The 26,794-nt window shown below is 36.4% G+C and overlaps 1 long non-coding RNA gene across 1 annotated transcript; it reads right to left on the bottom strand.

The window, feature by feature from the left end:
- Positions 1–1,220: 1,220 nt before the first annotated feature.
- LOC145142351 (uncharacterized) lies at positions 1,221–4,013 on the bottom strand. Its single transcript, XR_013723413.1, has 4 exons — positions 3,687–4,013; positions 3,457–3,503; positions 2,025–2,108; positions 1,221–1,941 (listed from the first exon to the last, which is right to left on the bottom strand). It is a non-coding gene; the product is annotated as an uncharacterized LOC145142351 (long non-coding RNA).
- Positions 4,014–26,794: the final 22,781 nt, after the last annotated feature.

Genomic DNA, 26,794 nt, shown 5'->3' with positions numbered 1-26,794 from the left:
AATGTTTATTGTATAGGTGACCTGTAGAGTTGGCACTTGGAGCAATGTTCATTTCTGCTATCTTTCTGACTGCGAGGTGAGTTTTACTCACTATACTTGTGGTTCGAAGACACCAATTACGACCCACTTGATTATGCATCCGTGTATATTGAATTGATGTTATGTTGGTTCTATATTAGACAGGTAGATATGTATGATTACCTGTGTTCACTGAGTATGCATTACATTGGTAGATATGTATGATTACATGTACCTGCTGGATATTGATTATTATTGTATATGTCGACATCTTATGGTTTGTTGGGTATAGGAGGTTCAACTTTATGTTGAAGGCCAGGAAAACTAGAGGCAATCCAGTCTGATGACTTTAGGACCAGGGGCAATCCAATATGATAATTGTGGGCTCGGTGTGCATGCATTGTATATGCATGGTTGTGTGGGGTATATTGTGACAACCCGAATCTTTTTCCGTTAATTCTAGCCCGATTTCTGTTAATTTAATGCAAATTTCATTTGTTCCGTCAAATTCTTATGGTTTATTAAATCATTTAAACTAGAGGGGAATCATACGCGCCATTGGCGCTGTGTTTTGTTTTTTTTTTTCCTTATTTCAAGTTGTACGAAATGGTAGAACATAACGGTCGATTCTTTTCATATTAGAAAAAAGAATATTTAATTGTGATAAAAAACAAAAATGGAAATATGAAATCTCCATGAATAGGATCAAACCTTATTCCATGGTATTTACATTGCTATTTAGTGTATTTTACCCTAAAAAAGAACCAAAAAGGTAAAAAATGTTTTGAGATGATTTACCATTTGTTCATTATTGAACAATCTTTTAAAATAAATATCTAAACCACTTATTTCTTATTTCAAAACTCCTTTTTTTTGTTCATACATAGTATCTTTTAGATATGAAGAACCAAAAAGTTAAAATAAGAAAGAAATCTTCTCCTCTACGTTTTTTTTTTGAACCGACAAATCTAATCTACTCCTAAACTAATACCACGTAATTCCACCTATGTCCACGACGGGACTTGAACCCTCGACCTCAAAGAGGGAGGGCACCACCGGATACTGTTGGGCTAGAAGCCCTTTGGTTCCTCTACGTTTTGAAATTTGATTTTAATGAAAAAGAGTAGATGCTTCGATCAGATATGACAAACCCTGATATATAAGAAATTAATCAACAAAACAAAAACAATTCAGCACTTAACTAAACAAACAAAAAAAGAAATAAGTAGAAGAGGTAATCTTCAAATCAAACTTTGACTTTCTCGAAATACAAAAAACATGAGAACCTCAACCAAATAAAAAAAACATGAGAACGCCTGCATAAGAATGATTATTGCCTAAAGGTTCTTTACTAAAAATACATAAATGTTGATTGATCTCCTCAAATAAATATATAAAAAAAGTACTTATGTTTACCGCTGCTTGTTTCTGCCTTCTTTTAGATCCGGTTGGTGAGAACCTGTATAGAGTAAATTTAGTGCCGCTGGAGCGAGATGGGTTCTAGGGGTAGTCGGGCAGATGCAAAGACGTCAGATAGAAATATTTGCAGTGTTGATGTATGTGATATCCGGACAACCAAGTTTTAGTCATTAAAGCAAATGAGGAAAAATTAGAATTGAATTCCATGAGTTTATGGATGGAAAGCTGATTTTCATGCATACTGTGAACTGCAATGGAGTTGAATTCCGTACTCATTTGCAACAAAATGACTGAATGGATACTGGACAACCAAATCCCACAAAATCAAACTAATAAAAAGTGTCGTTGTAAACCCAAAGTCAACATTTACCAACATTTGTGTAGATTTTAGGAGGACTTCAGTTGTCTAAATTGAAACTTTTAATAAGGATATTGATGTTTGACTGTTTGACTGTTTGTAGTAACTTCTGCAATTATGTTCCCTTCTGTTTTCACATGTTCAACCTAAAAACACTCCAACAAAAGTCAATTTAAAGCATTTGGAAACACAAGAAACGGCTTGACAATTGACAGAAATGACCTTCTACCTGGCCTCTACGAAGCATTTCAGACTTCTGAAGTTTTTTCATTACGTACACATTTCCAGTTGTCTTCTCCCTGCATATTCTAACCTGAAAAGAAGAGAAAGACCAATATACCCTTAAATGAAAACCTAATGGCAACTTATGTTTTTAACCAATAATGGCAGCATACTTATATTGTTAAGGTATAGTAGCTACACGCTTATGTTTTTAATCAATAATAGCTACACACTTATCTTTTTAACCGATAATAGCAACATACTTATCTTTTTAGCTAATAATAGCAACGTACTTATCATTTGAATCAAAGCACAATTTCTAATTTTTATTAGATGTTGACTCTTTAATAATATGATTAATGTTTATCAATAAAAAACTAAACAACTTAAAACAATAATATTTTCAGATGAGATGACAACACCAAACCCCTGATCATATATTTACAAAATAGACAAAAAAAGATCAATCCCTAACATCCTACCCAGTTCTTGCCAGCAACGAAATGCTTGGGAATCTTAATTCAATATTAAGAGTAAACTCATACATTTAAAGGGAGAGATTTTTGTCAAAATAGGTGGCAAGAAAATGGATTAAAAGTGTACATATTATGTATCACATGGGATTATTTCTATCTGATACACTAATTACCTTATTCAAAGAGATTATAAAGAGAGCACATTAGGTAAATGGTTCCCACCATACTTGACAAAACCTTACATCAATAATTATAGATATGGACAAAACATGAGATATATGTTGAAGGACCAAAGTTGTAAGTTATGAGGGTTTGTTTGTTAATACATGAATTAGTTATTAGTGACTACGATAAAATATGTTATTTATACAAAAAAAAATAATAATAAAAGCACCCTGTGTCTACGAACCAAATCTAAAAGTGGTCTATTTTTTACAAAATTAAAAAAATCATTTCCAACCCCACACAAAAAGTGACCCAATTTCATAAATGAAAAAATATGAACACTTATAGCCAATTGCAGTTCATCCTATAATTTAATACACAAAAACGTGAACATTGTTGAAAAAAATGTTTTTCTTGTTTACAACTGTTTAGTTTTGCTACGAAAAAGCATTTCATTCGGGATTTGATTCTTAATCTATAATTATATATAATGATAACAAAAGATGTCGATTATCCCACTACACAAGTGATATAAATATTTGAGTTCTGAACCTCTATACATAGAGTTATTTTCTTAGAAACACCATGAAACCACAATCACAATATTCTCATCTACAACCTAAGAACCTTGTTAAGAAGATCAACAACCTAGTCTTTTTTGGTGTCTTTCTTCTAGTAATTACAACTACATTTATTTAATCTCTGGTTGCTTGTTTATTTTTATCATCATTATCAAAAAGTTATATGAAAGTGTGTAAGAAGCTTGTGTAGTCAATGATGGAGTAGAACTAATCTTACCGGTTTTTTGAGGCATTTCATCAAGCAGTTGATGTGCATCTTCAAATCTGCCAATTATGAACAAAAAAACCAATCTAATAAGCCCCAAATTAGTTTCTTTTTTCACAGAGAAGGTTTGTCCAAAATTACATATGAGTTCATTATGTCAAAATAAAATAACTGACTAAAAGATGGAGTAGCTGAAGATGGAACTCCAGAGAAGAAGTAGAAGAGGAAAAAAAGAGACAAACCTTAAATCAACATACATGAACTCTTTCAGTATGAATTGGAAGTGTAAGCGTAAGAAGGCATGAGGGAACATCAACGACTTTCCAGGTGTTGACCGTGTTATCCCAAACAACTGAAACGATTGTTAATGTCTTCGGGCAAGGGCAAAATCGAAGACAGAAGATGAACAAAGAGAGAAGTACAGAAAGACAGGAGATGAAATTGGGAGTGGTGCAAGAAAGAGGAGCGCAGGAAATTGCAAGAGACATGGAAGCTTTCCTGATGAAATTAAGAGCAAATTGAGATAAGAAGAAAGGGGCGAAGTGAAAGGCGGTGGAGTCAAAGGCGATGGAGAGGAAGTGATAAAAGGGCAAAATAGTAAAAGTATGGTGGTGTTAAAGTAAGAATGAGAAGTTAAGTGGCAAAATATGAAAGAGAAAAAAATTTACTGTTCGCCAAGTTTTTAATGATTAATAGTATATATAATTATGTACAAGTAAATTTACGTAAGAGTTGGAACCAAAATCGCGAAAAAACCCGAGTTTTCTTCGAAAATCAGCAGATTCCGACCTGAGTGGTGTTTACGACCGTGAACCCGATCACCGCCGTAAACTGTTCACGGTTGGTGGACCCCCCAACCGACCATACCCCCAGCATATATATACGTGACTTCTACCCCTCATTTACTATTTCTGGCCGAAAACTACCCTCATTCTCTCTCTAACCTCTCAACCGCAAACACAAAAATACCCTCTTTTCTTCCGAAAATCATCAAGAATCACCTTCGGGTGTTGTTGTGGGGCACCTAAAACGCGTTTTTCATCAAATCCGGTGTGGTTGTTCTTGAGTTCACGGCCGCAAACCCTTCAAATCTTCAAATCTTCAAAGACCGAGATCAGTTCATGGCCGTGAACCTTCAAACCTTCAAAGGCAGTAAACAGTTCACGATCGAGAACAGTTCACGGCCGAGAACAGATCACGGCCGCAAACTCTCCCAAGTCGTGAACTTGGCTGAAAACCCATTTTTCCCAATTCAAGCGAGTCCCGGTAACATTCCTAAACCAAAAGCAAGTGTTTTCCAACACTATAAATAATGGTTTCTGTAAGTCCCTGATCTGCTTGTGTATCAATCAGATTCAATTGATGGTGCGGAATCTCAATCAATTGGATGATGTCAGATCAAATAGAAGAGAAGGAGAAGAAGAAGAATATGAATCTTGTGATGTATTCAATGATATGAATGATGCTCCAACACATAAGATTCTCTTACACACACAATTCTTCTCTCTAGTTTTTTTCTCTACAATATGCTCTCCTCTCTCTCTCTCTCTCTCTTCTAGCCTTACACTTGCATGCACTCCTCACCCTATATATATGAGACACCAGCCGTACACGTGTGTACAACCGCACACCCTGTGTACGGTCGTACACAGGGTGTGCGGTCGTACACACGTGTACGGCCGTACACAGCCACAAAATTACATATTACATTATAGAAAAATATATTTTCCTAGAAAAGCAAAGTATAAACCATATTTTTTGACCCAACAATCTCCCCCTTGGTTTATAGCTTTCTTTTCTAATTGGCCCAACAAACTCTCCCTAAAAAGTAGCTGGCTTTTCTTGTTAATCTTCATTGGGAGCTTGGCTTCAGCATTAATCTTCAAATTTCTTCACAGCATCAAGATGAACATATGAATCTTCAATGAATGACTTCATCCTGAGCGGTTGGGCATTTCTTCAAGATTTGACTCTGAACGCACTTTGGGTGAGGAGGCTTCTTAATAAGATTCTTGAAAGATAGCGCTTTCAACTTGAGAATCTTCAGAGAAAAAATATCAGAGAGCGAAACTTCTGGATCACTTCAGCAGGTTCAAGAATAGCAACAAATTGATTGAGGAGGCTTCAATGCAATCTGTCACATAATCTTCAAGCGCAGCTTGACCTTGCTTCTGGGGTTGAAGGATTGAATGTTGGAAGAATAATCTTCATTTCTTGCTCCTTCGAATGAGAATTCTTCGATGATCACGGACGAAGCCTTGGCTCAGAAACTCTCGATACAGTCTCCATGAGTCACATCTGCATCTGAATTCACTTTTCAAGACAAAACAAAACTAAAAGAAAACTTAGCACACAATATTTTTTGGGTTTTTCATATTAACTGAAAAAAAAATAAAACAGAAATAACACTATTTTTTGATTTTTAATTTTCTAATTTTTGTTTGATTTTTGAATTTTTCTGATTTTTGTTTGATTTTTGATTTTTTTTTTAATTCTCCCCCTAAATTTGTGTATAGAGGAAAACTATGAACAAATTTAACAAAAAGAAAAATATTTGGGATCAAAGTTGTGAGACAGCCTGAACTTGTTTATCAGTACCTTCACCTTCATGAATAGATCTGGTCAATTGCCGGTATTGTGGTCCACTTAAACACGAAGGATATCGACAAACTTTTCTAAATAAACCATTTAGCTGACGACGACCATGGGTATTGTTGTCCACTTAAATTAAGCAGCGAGATCTATAGGCAACCTCTAAATGGTTCAATTTTAGTTGCACTAGAACATGTTCCCCACTTCCCGATATACCCTGGTTATCAAGAACTTCCTAAGGACTCCTTACTTTAGGTGAGTAAACAATTATTAAAGAGGAAGTCAGATTTAGAGATAGATGCATATGTTGTGTCCCAGGTCGGATCTCTTTCAATCACGCAGAGGGGACAACATATGACTAACAGAGATAGAGGGATTGAGAGGTAGAATGTTGCATATGCTGTGTTCCAGGTCGGATATGTTTCAATCACGCAGAGGAGACAACATATGTCTAACAGATAGAAAGAATTTCATAGATTAGGAGGTGCGTAGAAATAGAGTTGCATATGTTGCATTCCAGGTTGGATCTCTTCCAATCACGCAGAGGAAGCAACATATGACTGACAGATAGAAAGCAAGAAAATAATTTCCTACAGACCTACTTTATCAGAACCCCCAGTCGCCCTATCAGAACCAGAATTAAGGACATAAGTTCGTACATCAAAGAAAAGTTGAACCACTGGTCTAGATATGTATTAATTTAGTGTATCTTGTAGGTTCTCGTGTTTATCTCACTGCTCAATCTACCCGAGCGTCATATGGTCAGTCCAAACAATCCTATCTAAATCGACACTGTCAAATCCTTCGTGCCTACCAGCACATTGAACACAGAGTCTAGACAATTTAGATTCAGTCCTTTACACATGTTTTAGACTGCCCGTTATCACTTTCTTGATATCACTTCCCAAACAATACCTACTGACAAAAAGCTATAAGAAAATTAAAGAAAAATGACTTTGAAATGAATCAATGTAAGATAAACTCAGGAGTATAGAGAGCAAAACACAAACCGTAATTCACCGATTGAATTTGCATCCAGAAGGTCTAAGAACAGCACGCATAATCTCAGAACAGATCCGAAAATTCTTCATGTCATTAAGCACTAACCCTGTTTGTGATCTCTTCCTTTCCTCCTTTCCTGCAAAAGGACACATACTCCCAAACAAAGGTCTGAATGTTGTACAGTTGAGAGATGTCCCCTATCATGTGCCTGGAACAGCCACTACAAACAAACCGAAGTCTGATGATATGCCTCCATAGCTGCTCCGACACAGAGCGGGATCCAATTGGTCTTTGGAACCCAGTCCATTTTGAAACTGGGTTGACCTTTGTCATCTTTGCAAGGTACTCTCTCCCATGACATATCATGTTTATCACAAACAGAAGATGTAGAAATATTAGAATCGTTAGAAGATTTAGGAGAGTGAGCCTTTGGAACCCATTTGTAGTTGGGTTTAACCCATTTCTTTTTAGATCTGATGGGTGGCTCAGTACTTGCTTTTGATCTTGATGTCGGCCGTTGAGATGACTTTGATTTTGGATTCACGGGAGCATCTCTTGGATTTGGCTTCTTGGCCGACATTCCCTTCTTGCCCTTGGGATTCAGATTCTTGGCCTTGTGGGTTTGATTCTTGGCCTTCTGCGCGTTCCAGTCACCATTGTCTAAACGTGACCTTGAGGGGTTTCTTTTGGAGTATCTCCTTCTTGGCGCGTTCTGCCACCCTTGTGCATAGTATGGAACGTATGCACGATTAGGACAATTTCTGGCAATGTGTCCAGGTGTTCCACAGTGAAAACAAGTCTTTTTCTTCACTGGAAAATTGTTTCTTCCTGCCCCTGGTGGCGTACCCTTGCCTTGTCTCTTATTGTTCCCACAAGCACAGTTGCAGCAGGCACTCTGATTTGCTTGTTTTGGAGGCCTGTATTTACCAACAACAGGTTGATTAGAAGCAACAGATTCAGAGTTCAAGGGGTCGTTTGTTTGTTCATTAGAGTTCTCCTTGTTCTCATCCTCTACTACTTTGCCTACACATGAAGTAGAAGCATCAAAAACATTCACCTTAATAACCTCAGTAGACCCTGATTGTTCAGTCTTAACTGAAGCTAAAACAGCTTGGCCATACTGAACAGGCATTTCTTCCTGATTGGTCTCAAGGGGTGGGTTATAGTTGTCATTAAAAGGATGGGGCACACTGTGATACCATAAACCCTTGGTTTGATTATCTTTAAAACTCAATTGTTTTTCTACTAAGGACTCGACTGTCTTACTTGACGCAGTATGATTTTTGAAACTAACATCTGTTTTTCCACACTTAATTTTCAAGGTGTCAAGTTCTTCAGTTACAGCAGTAAGTTTGCTTTTAATGTGATCGTAATTTTCACACTTGTTGCTGTAATCTTCTTGAAGCTTTCGGAAATCCTTGATTTTGGCTTCTAATTGTGCTTTTAAGGGTTTTTGACCTTTCCTTAGAGTATAGCCTTCATATTTAAGGTCCTCATTTTCTCTTTTTAATAAATTGATTTGATCTCGGAGAAATTTAATAGTAGTTTTACAAGATTTAGAGCATGAAACTTCATTGACCGGAATGGAAGAGGAACTCATTTTTATCAAAAGTGCCCTTTGACTTGAAACCTCAAAAGTCAACCTTAAAAGTCAAATTTGAAAAGTCAAACTTAAAAGTCAAACCGAAAAGCTAAATTTGAAAATTTGAAGGTTAAACGAGAAACTCAAAGTTTAAAGTCAAAGGTCAAAATAGAAAAGTCAAAGTCAAAATTTTAAGTAAAAAGTCAAAAATAAAAAATAAAATTTTTGGGTTGAAAATGTAATTTAAAAATAAAGAAAATTGATTTTTGGGTTAAAAGTGTGAAATTTGCGAAATTAGGTTCGAAATTGCAAAGCCTTTTGAATCAAATTAGGAAGGAGGAAACCATCCAACAAGCTAGCTCAGATGGTAAGGTGCGTGTTTGTTGCGGTAGAGGTCTCGAGTTCGATTCCTTGCACCCTCAAAATCCCTCCTTCTTTTTTAATAGAAGCACGCTGCGAGGGTTCTTGCTGGTCGAGGTTGCGATGCGAGGACGAGGACCGCAAACGAGCTGGCCGCACACCCGAGCCGCACACCTTCAACATATTTGCGAAAAAAACGACGTTTTTCACCCTTTTTTGCTCCAAAACTCGATCAAAAACTCATTTTTATGAAAAATGCAAAGAAGAAACCCCCCTTATTTTGCCCCGATCTATCCAAAAACGCAAAAATCCTTTCAAAATAAGATCAAATAAGCTCCAGATCTAACAAAATTGACTGATACAATCCAAGCTCTGATACCACTTATAAGTCCCTAATCTGCTTGTGTATCAATCAGATCCAATTGATGGTGCGGAATCCCAATCAATTGGATGATGTCAGATCAAATAGAAGAGAAGGAGAAGAAGAAGAATATGAATCTTGTGATGTATTCAATGATATGAATGATGCTCCAACACATAAGATTCTCTCTCACACACAATTCTTCTCTCTAGTTTTTTTCTCTACAATATGCTCTCCTCTCTCTCTTCTAGCCTTACACTTGCATGCACTGCTCACCCTATATATATGAGACACCATCCGTACACGTGTGTACAGCCGTACACACGTGTACGACCGTACACAGCCACAAAATTACATATTACATTATAGAAAAATATATTTTCCTAGAAAAGCAAAGTATAAACCATATTTTTGACCCAACAGTTTCTCTAATATTACGCGTATATGTGTTTAATTATTATTAGGATCCCATTAATTCTGCGTGCAACAACTTGAAGGTCCTCATTCAGTTACACAGTACGACACTCTCACAGTAACAAACTGTGAGTTCATACCCCTACGTTTTCATCTTTTTAACGTTTTCAGGGGGGAATACAAGCCAAACATAAATGATTTCGTGAATTTATACAAAATAATTTCAGAATGCTTATAACCTATGCAATTAATATAGTCAATAGATTTCTATGTTTTATAAAATATATACATATATTATCCCTTCTGTGACATGCTGAGCATGAGGGACGCTTTCAAATTACAACCAAAATTGCATAGTTTTTCAGATCAATACTCGATTCAAGTACATATCATACATACAAACTATAATAGGTATAGTTTGGGGTTTCAGTTTACAGCTATACAAATTCGGAACTTATACATTGATAAACAGATAAACTATAATAGATTTCGTTTACGTTACACGTCACTACTTTCGGACTTCAAGAGTACCACACTAAATAATTATTTAAGAATAATTATTAATACTTTATAAAGTATACGAACGGATTTTTATACAAGAGAACGATACAAAAACCACATGTAAACTAGTTAATATATGGTTGTGAGACACGTCTTCATTTGTACTCTTCGGGGTGCAGGATTAAATCCTATCATAGTATAACCAGAGTCTCTTGGAGGGAGAGCGTGAGATTTGTGAATAGATCTATTTGGGACTGACTATCCCACACCTGAACCGCTAGCTACGGTTAGGCAGGCATGCCTGGGGTGACAAATGTCATAACGTCCGACGCCTGAAGAACGTCGTAGAGGTCACTAGGTCATATCAAGTATGGTTATACGAACTCACAGCAGTATAAACTGACCATTTGTTTACGGGAATTTAATTCTTCAAATAGTTTTATTTCAATTAATAGAACTATCATTCATTTCACTGGAGGATTCCAGGGTTACATTATATGGTTTTATTTTAAGTAATAAAACTACTATTCATATTGGTGGTAACAAAGGTTTTCAATCAAGAACATACTATACATTACTGGTGGTAGCCAGGGATTTCATATAAAAACATACTTTACATTACCGGTGGTATCCAGGGGTTTTTTCATATACAATTACAGAATTTAGTAACAAGCATACATTTTGGGTCTTAGGGTTTAAGACTACTTTTCATTACTAAGAAAATATTGGATTTTTTGAGAAACATACAAACATTTTTACCAATTCAAAGACAGATTTTCATTACAAACATGCTTATGAACTCACTAGCTTTATGTTGATACTCTTTTAAAACCGCTTGTATTCTCAGGAAATCTATAGACAGGTACTGCTGCAAGTTTTTCAGAAGACGGAGCATATAGAGTCACGTCTTTTACTTTTTGCTATACTTTTGATGTATACAACTATGAATCAAACTAATGTAAATACCTTGTATATATTCAATGTAATGGTTGTGTTTACTTTGATTACTATGATGCAATTGTTGTGATAAACTACATGACGTCCTCCACCCCCGAACATTCCCGCCGTCTCGGTTTGGGGGTGTGACAGATTGGTATCAGAGCTATTGTTTATAGTGAACTAAGTATACTGAACCTTACATGGTATACAACTATAAACACTTATGGGGCCGGAGAGCTCTGAACTAAAAGTATACTTTTAAAATCTAAGTAATTTATAAGAAGTATACAAGTATATGTACATACCAGAAACAGTGACACAAGAAGAACAAAACAAAAGTATCTGGATCTTGGTCACTACAGTTAAACCTGGATAGTTATCTAATTATATCTAGAATCAATATAGCCTGATCAACTATATTTATTTGAGACATGACCAACATGTGTTCAGGAGTGATTGTGGTATTGCAACAAGCCTAAAAAATTTCCAAGTTATATACAACAAGAGATCGAAAGAACAAAATATACAACTTTAAAATACTATAGGAGTATTTACCTAGGGCCGAACTCAGTATAGAGATTCATTCCAAGTGTTGTTACTTATTTCTTTCTAAAGATGATTCGCTTATAGTAGTAATGTTTCTTTATATATCGTTTAGTAGATAATTTTATCAAATCAGGTTGAGATATGTGTTGTTCCATATTGCTTGATTTTAGAGGACTTACCATCATCTTCTTCTTGGTTATTTGATAGTAAGATGCCTCTGAGGAAGAGACCCAACAGAAAGAACAACAATCCTTCGTCACCACCACCTCCTCAGTTCGACCATGTGATGTTCCAAGCAGCGGTTTCAGCTGCCGTGGCTGCTGCAATGTCACAACTAAATCCAGGTGGCTCAGGTGGATCGGGCAGTGGTGCCAACCCTTCCGGTCAGGAGCACTTAAAGGAGTGTACCTATAAGGAATTCATGAATGCACAACCCGAAACTTTGGATGGCATAGGAGGAGTTATTGCATTTACTCGCTGGTTTGAGAAGATTGAATCGATCTTCAAAATTTGTGCCTGCCCCGAATCCAGTAAAGTGAAGTTTGCTGCGTGCACTTTCACCGACAGAGCATTAACTTGGTGGAATGGCCAAGTCAAATCCCTAACTGTTCTAGTCGCTAATGCCATGAGTTGGGAGAATTTGAAAGAAATGATACTCGCTGAGTACTGCCCACGTGGCGAGATGCAGAAGTTAGAACAACAGCTCTGGGGCCTAAAGATGAAGGGATCCGACATTAATGCTTACATTACCCGATTCAACGCCCTTGCTCTTCTTTGTCCCAGGATGGTTACCCCGGAGAGTAAGAAAGTGGAGAGATTTATATGGGGGTTAACCCCCCTACTCAAGGAAATGTCTTAGCCGCCAATCCCCTTACGTTTGATAGTGCCAAACAATTGGCGTAGGCATTAATAGACCACGGGGATCGTCAAGAACTTGTGTCAGCCGCCCACGAACCACCTAAGGAGGGTGGTGGGAAAAAGAAATTTTGGAACAAGAGGAAGGGCTAATCCTCGCAAGAGCCCTCCAAGAAGCAGCAGATTGTGGTAGTCCATGCTGCTACCACTCCTGCTGCTATTACTACTGCTCAGGCACCTACCAGCAGATATGCTGGAACTCTCCCAAGGTGTGACAAGTGTAACTTCCATCATCACGGGCCGTGCCGTGACATGCTGTGCAAAAAATGTGGTAAAAAGGGGGCACACATCCCGTTTTTGCAAGGCACTAGTCCAACCCACTAATCAGGCTCCTGGAGCTGGCGTAAGCCAAGCCTGCTATGGATGTGGTGAGGTCGGACACTTCAATAGGAATTGCCCGAAGGCAACAACAGCTGGCAACATGGGGAAAGTGCTAGCCATAGGCCAAGAGGAAGCAGTCGCTGATCCCACCGTAGTTACGGGTACGTTCCTCATCGACAACTCTTATGCATGCATCCTTTTTTATAGTGGTGCGGAGAGGAGTTTTGTTAGTCATGCATTTAAACATCTACTCAAGCATGAATCCTGACCTTTAACCGAAACATTTACCATCGAGATGGCTAACGGTAAGAAAGAGAGCACCGACGACGTATTCATAGGTTGTACCCCTACCCTGAACGATCATTCTTTTCCCATCGATCTTATGCCGGCCTCCATTAAAAGCTTCGATGTCATTATCGGCATGGACTGGTTAAGTCTTGATCATGCCGATATCCTTTGTTTCGAAAAAGCCATTCGCCTAAATTTGCCTTCTAGTGAAACTCTCGTTATATATGGCGATAAACTCAGCACGAACCTTCGTATCATTTCGTGCATCAAAGCTCAAAAACTTTCGCGAAAGGAGTGTCATACATTCCTAGCCCATGTTGTTCACGAAAAACAGGAAGTTAAAGACCTCGAGAGCATTCCTGAAGTCTGCAACTTTCCTGATATCTTTCCCGAAGATATTCCAGGAATTCCTCCCGAGCGCCAAGTCGAGTTCCGAATCGACTTAATCCCTGGAGCTACCCCTGTAGCTAAATCCCCTTACTGTCTAGCGGCGGCAGAAAATGCAAGAGTTATCCAGCCAGCTCAATGAACTACTCAGCAAGGGATTCATCACACCAAGTTCCTCACCCTTGGGAGCCCCAGTCTTATTTGTGAAAAAAGAAGGATGGATCCTTTCGGATGTGCATAGATTATCGCGAACTAAACAAGCTAACCATCAAAAATCGCTATCCTGTTCCCCGAATCGACGACCTCTTCGATCAACTGCAAGGAGCTAGCTACTTCTCGAAGATAGACCTAAGATCAGGGTACCATCAGTTGCGAGTCTATGAGGGTGATATTCCTAAGATAGCATTTCAGACTCGATATGGTCACTACGAGTTTGTAGTGATCCCCTTTGGTCTGACCAACGCACCGGCGGTATTCATGGATATGATGAATCGAGTGTGCTGTCCTTTCCTAGATAAGTTTGTAATAGTATTCATCGATGATATACTTGTCTATTCTCAAAGTGAGGAAGATCATAGGCAGCACTTGAGGCTAGTGCTAGAAACTTTAAGGGCGGAAAAGCTATATACGAAATTCTCTAAGTGCGAATTATGGATCAGAAAAGTAACTTTCATCGGTCACACGGTAAGCGAGGAAGGCATTCACATGGACCCTTCCAATATCAAGGCGATTGAGAACTGGTCAGCACCGAAGACGCCCACAGAAATTCGTCAATTGCTAAACCTCTAACCACCCTGACCCAGAAAGGTGTAGTGTTTAGTTGGGGAGAAAAGCAAGACACTGCGTTCCAAACATTGAAGCAGGCCTTGTGCAGCGCACCTATTTTGTCTCTGCCAGAAGAGACGAAATACTTCGTTGTTTACTGTGATGCATCCAGTCAGGGTCTAGGCTGTGTGCTCATGCAACGAGGAAAATTCATTGCTTATGCTTTGAGACAGCTGAAAGCACACGAAGTCAATTATACAACTCACGATCTGGTGTTGGGAGTAGTGGTCTTCACCTTAAAGATATGGAGACATTATCTGTACGGAACCAAGTGCACTGTCTTCACCGACCATAAAAGCCTACATCACATTTTCAATTTGAAGGAATTGAACATGAGGCAACGGTGATGGGTGGAGCCTCTCAATGATTATGAGTGTGAAATACGCTATCATCCAGGCAAGGCCAATATGGTAGCAGACGCCCTCAGCCGGAAGGAGAACTCAGGTCGTAGAGTGAAGGCACTAACTATGGCCATCCATTCCCATTTATCCGCTCAAATCAGGGAGGCTCAGCTGGAAGCCTTGAAACCAGAGAACATGTCGGATGAAGCTTTGAGGGGAATGGAAAAGAATTTAGAGATCAAGGAAGACGGAGCCTACTATTTCATAAACCGGATCTGGACCCCAAAGTTCGGTGGTTACAGAGAGGTTGTCATGAATGAAGCTCACAGGACTCGATATTTCGTTCACCCGGGTTCAGATAAGATGTATCTAGATCTCAAAAAGCTCTATTGGTGGCCAAACATGAAAGCGCAGATCGCTACCTTCATGGGCAGGTGCATGACTTGCGCTAAGGTGACGGTGGAATATCAAAAGCCCTCAGGTCTACTTCAGCAGCCAGAAATACCTGAGTGGAAGTGGGAAATGATTACGATGGATTTTATCACTAAGTTACCCAAATCTACGAATGGATACGACACCATCTGGGTAATTGTCGATCGATTGTCTAAATCCGCTCACTTCCTGCCAATCAAAGAAAGCTTCAAGATGGAGAGGCTAACACGAATCTACATCTAAGAGATAGTCCGGCTGCATGGTGTGCCTGTGTCCATCATCTCCGATTGGGACAACAGATTCACCTCGAGATTTTGGCAGTCACTGCAGAAGGCTCTTGGAACTAAGCTGGATATGAGCACAGCTTACCATCCGCAAACTGATGGGCAGAGTGAAAGGACCATTCAGACATTGGAAGACATGTTGAGAGAATGTGGTATAGACTTTGGTAAGTCGTGGGACATCTATTTGCCCTTGGTCGAGTTCTCCTACAATAACAACTATCATACGAGTATCAAGGTTGCGTCGTTTGAAGCCCTTTATGGTCGTAAGTGAAGATCCCCTATGTGCTGGGCTGAGGTGGATGACACACAACTAGCTAACGGACAAGTCATAGATAGCACTCTCACGGGCCCGCAAATCATTCGCGAAACCACCGAAAAGATCGTACAAATTAGGGAATGCCTAAAAGCGTCTAGGGATAGACAAAAGAGCTATACTAACAGACGACGAAAACCTTTGGAGTTCCAGGTTGGTGACCGTGTTATGTTGAAGGTCTCACCTTGGAAATGTGTGATACGCTTTCGGAAGCGTGGAAAGCTAAATCCGAGATTCATTAGACCATTCGAGATTCTCGCTAGAATCGGTCCCGTCGCATACAAACTTCGTTTACCCGAGGAGCTTAAAAACATTCATCCCGTCTTCCACGTGTCGAACCTTAAGAAGTGTCTATCCGACGAAGCCCTCATAATCCTTCTTGACGAGATCGAAATCAACGAGAACCTTAATTTCATGGAAGAACCAATCGAAATCATGGATTTGGAAGTCAAATGAACAAAGCAAAGTCGCATACCAATAGTGAAGGTCCGTTGGAATACCAAGCGAGGACCTGAATTCTCTTGGGAGCGAGAAGATCAAATGAAACAGAAGTACCCTCATCTTTTTCCAAGTCCATGATTTGTATTATATGCTTGAATTTCGGGACTAAATTCCCTCTATCGGGGGATGATGTGACAACCCGAATCTTTTTCCGTTAATTCTAGCCCGATTTCCGTTTATTTAATGCAAATTTCATTTGTTCCGTCAAATTCTTATGGTTTATTAAATCACTAGATTATAACCCGCGTTAAACGCGGGGAAACGCATAAAAAAACATGAAGAGACTTCGTGTTATTGATTATTATAATGTCTAAAAAATAAAACGAAATGTCTGATTATCTATAGTTGTTGAAGGACCTCTTTGTAGACAACATTTTTTGTTTTATTGGTTGGACGACCTTCATCGTCACATATGAGTAAATCTAAAAAAATGAACAAAAATACGCAAGAAAAAAAATACATATCTTGCAATAATATTTCTTTGTGGGAGTGTACATCATGCAATGATAGATGTACAAGTGTTATTGGACTAAGATCAGGACTTTTGTGAAGAGAAAAAGATTTACAATTTTCTCACTCAAAATTTGGGGTAACTTGCTCCCTATCTATCATATGCGGAAAAGACGTAAATACCCTCTTCATCCTTATCATAATGAAAATAAAAACAGAAGTGGAATTCAAAGTTTGAATGGATTTTTGTCCAAAATATAAGGTTGAGATCGCACAATCTCATATATATATATATATATATATATATATATATATATATATATATATATATATATATATATATATATATATATATATATATGCGTTTTTGGTCCTTATTACAGGTTCCAACACCGTTTTTATGCTAAACACAACATAGATTTGCAAGTATTTGGTCATTTTTCTGATTACAGGATCTTATTTTCATTCATGGACCAAAATCATTATGAAATAACAAAATTAGGACACAAATTGCAAAACTGAATCCTACTTTTGGTACCAAAACTGGAAGCAAAAAATTAAAATTTTGGTCCTTGTGCATACTACCATTTTCCTACATCTTTTTTTTTTAAAAAGAAAATCAGGGATGTCATACTTTGTAAAATGCATCCAATCATGGCATTTTTGTAAAATGAATCCAATCATAGCATTATACTTTCACTTATTTTCTTACTGTGGCATTCTAATTTGAAAATTATAACCAACAACCACAATGAAAAATTGTTTTGTATCCCTATCTAAAAAAATTAACTGATGTAGACCTTGTGTAACTAACTATGTGGCTGTAACACGTAAGAGGGACTACAAGATATCCTATTTTTCTAACTGGAACCAAAGATGTCATAGTAATTCATGGATAAAGTTGAATGATCATCAAACTCTTGATACATATAAATTGTTACTTGAACAACCTAAACTAATAAACATGTTCTATGTTTTGAACAAAATGGTAAAATCTTCTAAAATTCAAGGATATAAAACTTTGTGTTAACATTAATATCTATAAAATATAGTTTTTAAGGCTTCCTTTGTCACACGAGACATGATTGGATTATAAAAATAAGAAGATTTAAAAACAAAAAAAAAATGAAAGGAAGCAAGTTCTTCTCTTACTGCTTAGGCGAGACAAAAATAACTAATGCACTAAGCATTAGAGAAGGATAAGGGCATTTTAGTAATTTAACTATATCGATGAGTTAGTTAGAATTTGTTATTACAATTTGTTGGCTTCTCTAATACTCGTAATAGTTTAACTTATAATATTGCTTTTGAAAAATCATTGGATGAAAGTGATGTAAATTAATAGAGAGATATGACAGTGAGAGATTTACGTTCATATAATGTTAATAGTGAGAGATTTTCATGCCGACATTTGTGTTCCTTGATTCAAGTTTTCTTGGTTTATATAAGGAATCATTTTTTTATAATGTTAATAGTTAACATTCAGATTTATATTCATAATATGATTTTCTGAAAATATAATCACAATTTAACCTAATGAATCAATTCAACTGTAATAACAATAATGAAGAAAATAAAAATAATAATAATAAAACGAAGCAGAAAAAAAAAGTTCAAAAAACATATTGAAAACACGATTCCATACAAGATATATAGTTGATTCATACTATAACTACAAAAATAATGCAGTGGAGAGGATAATGAAACCTGTTATGGATGATGGATGATGGTAGCTAGCAGCATGACGTCGACACAGAGGTTGAAGAAAGATTTTTTTTGTGTTGTGTATGATATGTGATATTATGTAGGGTTAATAAGGATAGATTGGTAAACCGTGTGATTTTATAAGATGCATAAAATAAGGAAACAAATAAAATACATGAATGGAAGACAATTTTTATGCATTTTTAATCCTATCTTTCTTAAATTGCAGGTATTTCATAGTTGACCAACGGTTTTACATGGTTTGCTTTCATATTTTGAATTACCTTGAATATAATAGGTAAAATTTAATGATATTCTATTGCTTTAATTGAAAATTGTATGCTAACAAAATACTTTTAAATTAACTAAAATATAAGAGATAAAAACGGATTCTTGTTACATAATGACAGATGATACTTCTACTTTATTCTTTTATCTATCCACTTAATAAAATACCAAAGGGCCTTGGGCCTAGCGGTAATGAGTGATTCTCTCAAATGAGAGGTCATGGGTTCAAGTCTCATTAGGAGACATACGTGGTGTTTAGGATTAGATTAGGAGTAGGATAGTTTCCCGTTTCAAAAAAAAAAAATCCACTTAATAAAATTGTATTTTTCCTTTTTTGCCCTTTGCAGCTTCTTTTTTTTTTACCTTTTTTATTTTACTTTAATTTTGATTTTATTTATATATTATTAAAGTAAAGTATATAAAAATAAAAAAAAACAAAATTTGAAACAAAAATTAAATAGCAAAATCATGCACATCTGATACGCACACCACACATATATAGTATTATTGGAATCGGTTAAACATCATTTAATAAATTCCATGCCATACGCTAATAATTTTTTTGTTATTAATGGTGTAATCTAAGTAGGTATCATAGTCCACAAACAAAATAGTGGTTACGGATCGCAAATTAAAATAACAGTTCTCATGATGTAATAATGACGATAAAAAAAATATTCATCATACTCAGGTAAAATGTTGCTCAACAAAAATATTAAAATCAATGCATATTATACAATTGTCCAAACTAATGCATTGTGAGAGCCTCTAATTCAAATCGCAATCTGCGACCACAATATTATTTGTCACCGTTATATTTGTTTATATTACACCACTAATAAAAAAATTAAAATTTTTATTAGCTTATTGTTTGATACTTAATAAATCAAACAAATGTATTTAACCGATTATGATAATAAACAACACATACGTATTATTATCAAAATCAATTAAATATATTTGTTTGATTTATTAAATATTTCATGATGCATTAGTTTAAACATATGGTGATATGCATTCATTTGAATATTTTTGTCGAGCAACATCTTATATGAGTAGGGTGAATGCTTCGTTACTGTCACTATTACATCATGAGAACTACTATTTCAACTTATGGTCCGAGATAACTATTTACTATGTGACCATAATACCAAATTAGATTACACCATTAATAAAAAAATTTGTTTTATTAGTGTATGATATGCAACTTAATAAATCAAACGAAGATCTTTAATTTATTACAATAATATTCTATCAATTTGGTGTTGATGTCATATTTGTATGTATTTTAGTTAGATTTGTTTCAGAATTTTAATTATTTTTGTTATTTATATATACTTTATTTTGATTTTATATAAATAAAAGTAAAATTAAAAGTATAACAAAAAAATAAAAGTAAAATAATAAGTAAACCCAATTAAGGGTAGGTTGTGAACACAAAATCAAGGACATGGGTTAACAAATTAAACGTGTAAAAATTAAAATAAAAAACGTAAACAAAATCCATATAAGGGATAAAATCAAGGCTTTTATAACTGTATTCAATGGTTTTCAAAGTGCATAAAAAGAAAAATACAATTTTATCAAGTGGATTAATAAAAACACTAAGTTGAAGTATCAACACTCTTACATAAGTTAATATACCTTACATAAGTTGATATACAAACTGCTATTTAACTTACCAATTGCCAATTCCATCGTTTTTTTACTTGTCAATTGAGTTTCTTTTTTAATTTATTAAATGTGTTTATTAATATTAAGCATAATTAAAACTCCAAATTATTAGTTGTATTTCATAATTCGGTTTCTTTTTTCTTCTTATTTACGTTTCTTTTATAATTTACATTATTTAACATTTAAAGTTTTGATGTGCAAAATCTATCCACCATTCCATATTTTTCTTTAAAGTTATATACTCAAGAAATATGTTGTCCAACAAAAATATATATAGAAGACATTTATTACTTCAGATGAAAAAAAATAAAAAGAAAATGGTATACATGCACACTTCAAGTTATATCAAAAGGTAAGAACCTAATGAAATTCGGGAAAAAAACAAAATGCATAGTAATTTTATAGGAAAAATTACTCAAAAACCATTTACAGTCAATTCCTTTATTGATTCCAAAAGATAGGAAGCCAATCTTGAACTTAGAACTACTCCATAAAAGAAAACACCAAAATTGCCCTTTTGTCAAATAAAACCAAAATAACCTAGTAACTTTGACTACACTTGAACCAAACATCGTTGATTTCAAGAAATCAGTTTCTCTCTTGATCATTAAAATAACAGGAGCAATATAAGAACAGGAAACTAAACCAATTTCCAAAACCATTTTGACCAAAATGCCCCTGATTCAACAGCCAATAACAATGATAAAAAAGAAAACCCAATTTTGATCTCCATGCTATCATCATAAGCAGTGTTTCTGTCAAAAGAATCCTAGAAACACCAATAAAACCCAGGAATAGGGAACCCACCAAAATCTTCCAAAAATACCCTCCAAACCAAGAGGTAGAATTGTCATTGATAAAACAAAATATATCATTCCCCTCTACAAAATCCAAGTCGACACACCCAAATTTTTTTGTGTTAAAATCTATAGTATTATTCTGAGAATCAATCAAAAGTTGTTTCATTGATCAACAAAGTCCCAATAAATAGAATCCGTGTACAGGAAGAATAGGGATAACAACCAAATCAATAAATCTAGGGCTAAGCTATGAAAGGATCATCTAATACTAATCTAATACAAGATAAAGATAAGCAATAAAATAACAATATCCAATACTCCCCCTCAAGATGGAGCATGTAAATTGACAATGCTCATCTTGCCAAGAAGGAATCGAAACTGAGCTGCACCAAGACCCTTAGTGAGTAAATCACCAACTTGCATTTTGGTATTAATTTGCATGGGCAAAATATCCTTTGAAACAATTCGCTCACGAACAAAAAAACAATCCATTTCAACATGCTTCGTGCGTTCATGAAAAACAAGATTATTCGCGATGTGTCTAGCGGCTTGATTGTCACAAAAAAGAGTAGTAGGTTCATGCACACTAACTTGTAAATCTCGAAGCAACCAAAGAATCCAAATAATCTCGCTAACTGTCGAAGCCATCGCTCGGTATTCTGCCTCAGCTGAAGATCGTGAGACCACCGATTGTTTCTTAGTTTTCCAAGAAACTGGTGCACCACCTAACATAATCAAATAACCGGTCTGGGAACGACGTGTGTATGGACACCCTAGCCAATCAGAATCAGAAAATGCTGTCAACACGTAATCTCCACTTTTTGGTAAAAGAACACCTTGACCAACTGTGCCTTTAAGTATCGTAACACGCGGTGTAAAGCGTCCAAGTGACTACGTCGAGGATCAGAAACAAACTGACTCAAAACATTAACCGAATATGTAATATCAGGTCGCGTGGCTTGTAGACACAACAAGCGTCCAATAAGCCGACGATATTTGTTTGCATCAACCTTATCTTCATTCTCACAACGATCAAGTTTCAAATTCTGTTCAATAGGAAACAGACTAGGTTTAGAACCTAGCATCCCACTATCTTTAAGAATATCCAAGACATACTTTCTTTGACTCAAGACAAGCCCCTTATCAGTTTTTGCAACCTCAATACCAAGAAAGTATTTAAGTTCACCTAAATCCTTGATACTAAAAGCTTCATGCAGTTGCATTTTAATTTGTTGAATGCTATCCAATTTGTTTCCAACAATTATCACATCATCAACATAAATGAGAACAGCCATGTAAACTCCCCTTTTATCCCACAAGAACAAAGAGTGATCTGCTTTAGACTAACAAAACCCCATGCTCAAAAGAAAGGTGGTAAATTTTTGGTACCAGTTGCGTGAAGCTTGCTTTAACCCGTAGATTGACTTCTTTAATCGACAGACACGTGTTTCATTTTCTTTTGCAAACCCTTGAGGAACCTTCATGTAAACCTCTTCCTCAAGATCTCCATGCAAGAAAGCATTATTCACATCAAGTTGGTGAATAAACCAATTCTTCTTAGCTGCAACTGCCAATAAAATACGAACTGTTACTAGTTTAGCGACCGGTGCAAAAGTATCATGGTAATCGACACCTTCCATTTGTGTAAACCCTTTCGCCACTAGTCGTGCTTTGTATCTTTCAATTTCACCATTTGGTTTGAACTTTATTTTATAAATCCACTTTGAATCAATGGCTCGTTTTCCTTCAGGAAGGTGCGTCAGAGTCCAAGTATCATTATCAACAAGTGCTTTAACCTCCCGTTTCATTGCATCACACCAATGAGGACTTTGTGAAGCTTCTAAGAAGGTAATAGGCTCATTATTGGACGTAATGGCCACAAGATAAGCAACATGTTTATTAGAAATTTTTTTATAAGAAACAAAATGAGAAAGAGGATGTACCGTCGAGGCCTCTTGATCGGAAACAGGTTGCTGATGACTGACCGAAGGGGGAAGTTGTACGAAGTAATCTCGAAATTTCTGTGGTTGCGTTTTTGCTCTAACACTTCTGCTTGGATTTTCGAGATTAATATGCATATGCTGGGCTGGTTCTGAAATAAAATCCGAATTGTTTGATGGGCAGGCAGCAGAAGGCGCATTTGGGCTTATGCTTGGAGTTGGGCTACTTGGTGCATCTGGGCTTGCTTGAGGCGCTGGGCTACCAAAAGCGCTGGAGCTATCGGACTCCAACGAACTAGTATACTCAACATGTTGCTCGTTGATTGCCAGCAAATCATCATTATGATTTACTTGCAAAATTTTGTCACAATGTTTGTTTCCTTCACACATACCTCCTTGAAATTCAATTGGTAAGTCATCATCACCTTGTACGTCACCTTGTGTATCTTAAAAAGGATACACATTTTCATCAAAAACTACATCTCTACTCACAATAATCTTTCTAGAATCAATGTCAAAAATTTTGTAACCCTTAGTACCTTGTGGGTAACCCAAAAATATACCAGGTCTTCCTCTTAATGCGAATTTATCTCCCTTCGTGTTGTTGTTTTTGTAGGAGGCACCCAAATATTTTCATGTGTTCATACCGTGGTTTAGAATTCCAAATAAGTTCATAGGGAGTTTTATTTTTGATGACTTTTGAAGGGAGCCTATTGATTATATAAGCAGCCGTGAGGATACACTCTCCCCCAAACCTCTTTGGAATATTTGCTTGAAACCGAATTGCACGTGCAGTTTCTAATAAGTGTCGGTGTTTTCTTTCCACAACGCCATTTTGTTGTGGCGTATGTGGGCAAGTGGTCTCAAGCAATATGCCCTCTTTATTATAGAAATCACGCATGAAATTGGAGGTAAACTCACCACCATTGTCACATCTAATTCTCTTAATCTATTTGTCAAACTGAACACTTATCATCTTGTGAAAATTTATAAGACATTCACTAGCATCGTTTTTGTGTTTAATGAGAAAAACCCAAACAACTCTACTGTAGTCATCAACTATAGTGAGGAAATAATTGGCATTTGTGTAGGAAGGTATCCGATAACCCCCCAGATATCACAATGTATTAATTCAAAGGTATGGCTAGTTTTATTAATACTAACCGGAAAAGAGTTTCTAACAATCTTAGCCTTAGCACATGAGTCACAAACTTTATTACTAAACTCAACGAAATTGTTTTTAATTAAATCTACTTTTGATAGCTTTCCCTTTGAGGCGTGACCTAACCTTCTGTGCCAAGTGTCTGTCATAGCAGTCATGACTCTACTGTCTCCAGTCATCCCCATTCGGTACAATCCCCCTTGGCGTCTACCCGATCCAATCAAGTTCCTCGTGTTGAGTTTCTGCATGATACAAAAATCAGGGAAGAAAGTTACAGCACATTGGAGATCTTTAGTGATACGGCTAACTGAAAGTAAATTGCATTTGAACTTTGGTACACATAAAACCCCATTAATTTTGACTCCCCCTGAAATGGTACAATCTCCTTTTCCCTCTACAGGAATGGCATCACCATTAGGTATTACAACAGGAGGTTCAAAGTGTGTGGACCTTTTATTAGTAAGTAAATTAGGAGTAGAGGTAATGTGTTCGGTACAACCTGAATCGATGATCCAATCATGCTTACCAGCCATGTTGGCACTTCGAGACGGTTCTTCATCGATACTCAAATTCTTGAAGTGATTGATGAACATTTGATACTGTTCTTTGGTAAGTTCAGGCATTGGGCTCTCTTCCACTTCAACATGGGCTGCCATTGTCTTGTGCATCTCATTCTTCTTTCCAGGCCACCAGTCAGGATACCCAACAAGCTTAAAACATCCCTCACGTTTATGGCCATTTTTATTACAGTGAGTGCAATGCTCATCTTTCTTGTCTTTGAGTGGCTTGGAAACACTCTTTTCTTTCGCTAAATCAAAGTTTTTGTTTCGACTTTGGAATGAATTAAAAGCCGCCGGCTCAACAGGTGTTCTTTTGTCATTGGAAATCGTCCTTTGTCTTTCATCTTCAGCTACTAGATGATACACAGTGCTAAGCGAGGGTATCGGTTTAGTGGCTAGGATTTGCGTTTTGATAACAGAGAATTCTCCATCCAATCCCATAAGGAATTGGTATAGGCGCTCTTTCTCTTGATACTCGCTAAGTCTCTTTCCAACTTCACATGAGCAATTATTTCATGAAAACTTTGGGAAGGGCAATATGGATGACGTTTCATCCCAAAGTGTGCGTAAGTTGGTATAATAAGTAGAAACAGACGAACCATCTTGTCTAGTTGCAGCTAATTTTTGTTTTAATTCAAAGGCTCTTGGAGAACTCTCCTTACCAAATCGTTCATGTAAGTCTGTCCAGATCTCTGCTGCCGAAGTCGCATATTTGACGCTGTCACGAATTCCCTTTTCCATCGCGGTGGTGAGCCAGCCCTTTACCATCGCGTCGCACCTCATCCAAGGCATGTAATCCAGTTATCCCTTTTCTGGTTTTTGAAGTGTTCCATCGACAAAATCAATTTTGTTTTTGGCGAATAGAAAGTTTTCCATCTCTTGGTTCCAATCGTTCAAATTGGAATCTGAGAGAGCTTCATTGACATGAAGTTGTTTTGGTATATCTGAAGGATGAAGATAATACGGCGAGTTTTGATCGATCCCGCCACCAGAACCTTCTCCGATATCTTTGTCTTTGGCTGCTCCTCCCATCATTCTTCTAGCGGAAGCAAGGTATGTGGTTTTTTATTTTAGGTCTCAGATTCGTGCTCTGATACCCCTATTCATTACAAATCAACTTGCTGCTGTGAATAAAAATTTGACAAGCACATCGAAACTTCTTAAAATAATCAGGATGATTCCCCATGAATCTGATATTCAAGTTATTCGAGCAAAAGCAGGTGATACAGCATAATCGGAAAGAAAAAATTTGAAATTGACCATAATACCTAAATCAAATCAGACAATATTTTAATCCCCATGAAAACATCCATCATTTTGAACTGGAATATTTTAGTTTTTATAGATTTCCATATTCAGACCCAAATAACCCAATTTGAGACCAAACAACTTCATTCTAATATCCTCAAAAATTCTTTGAACCACAAATCAACAGAATTAGTTTCATTCCCAAATTTAACGAAAATCCAATACATCAAAATGGAAGCATTAAATAAGTTTGAAAAAAGAAAATCCAATATATAGCTAAAAAGTTATCATTCATAATTCATACATGCTCAAGTAATAAACTTAAAGCAAAGTACCTGGGGTTTAGCAAATATCGAGCACCATCCCTCTCCAACAAGACACTTTTTTGTAACATCAAAGTTTAACACATTCAAAGTATCAAACACAACTTTCTCTCTTTTAACCTAGAATGTTATCACATAAAACATACAACACAATATTTAGAAAAACATAAATAACATCACTCTCAATGTATGATAATTTTAATACATGAAGCCACAAATAAGCACACCTTAGCATGTTCATCCATACTATTAAACAAAACCCAATGCAGTGAAGAGCAGCATTCCTGTGACAAATTC

The sequence above is a fragment of the Lactuca virosa genome, unplaced genomic scaffold (genome assembly GCF_052849685.1).
Source record: "Lactuca virosa cultivar CGN04683 unplaced genomic scaffold, Lactuca_virosa_CGN04683_v6 scaffold_20, whole genome shotgun sequence".
Classification (NCBI taxonomy): Eukaryota; Viridiplantae; Streptophyta; class Magnoliopsida; order Asterales; family Asteraceae; genus Lactuca; species Lactuca virosa.
This window is presented reverse-complemented; position numbering and strand designations above follow the sequence as displayed.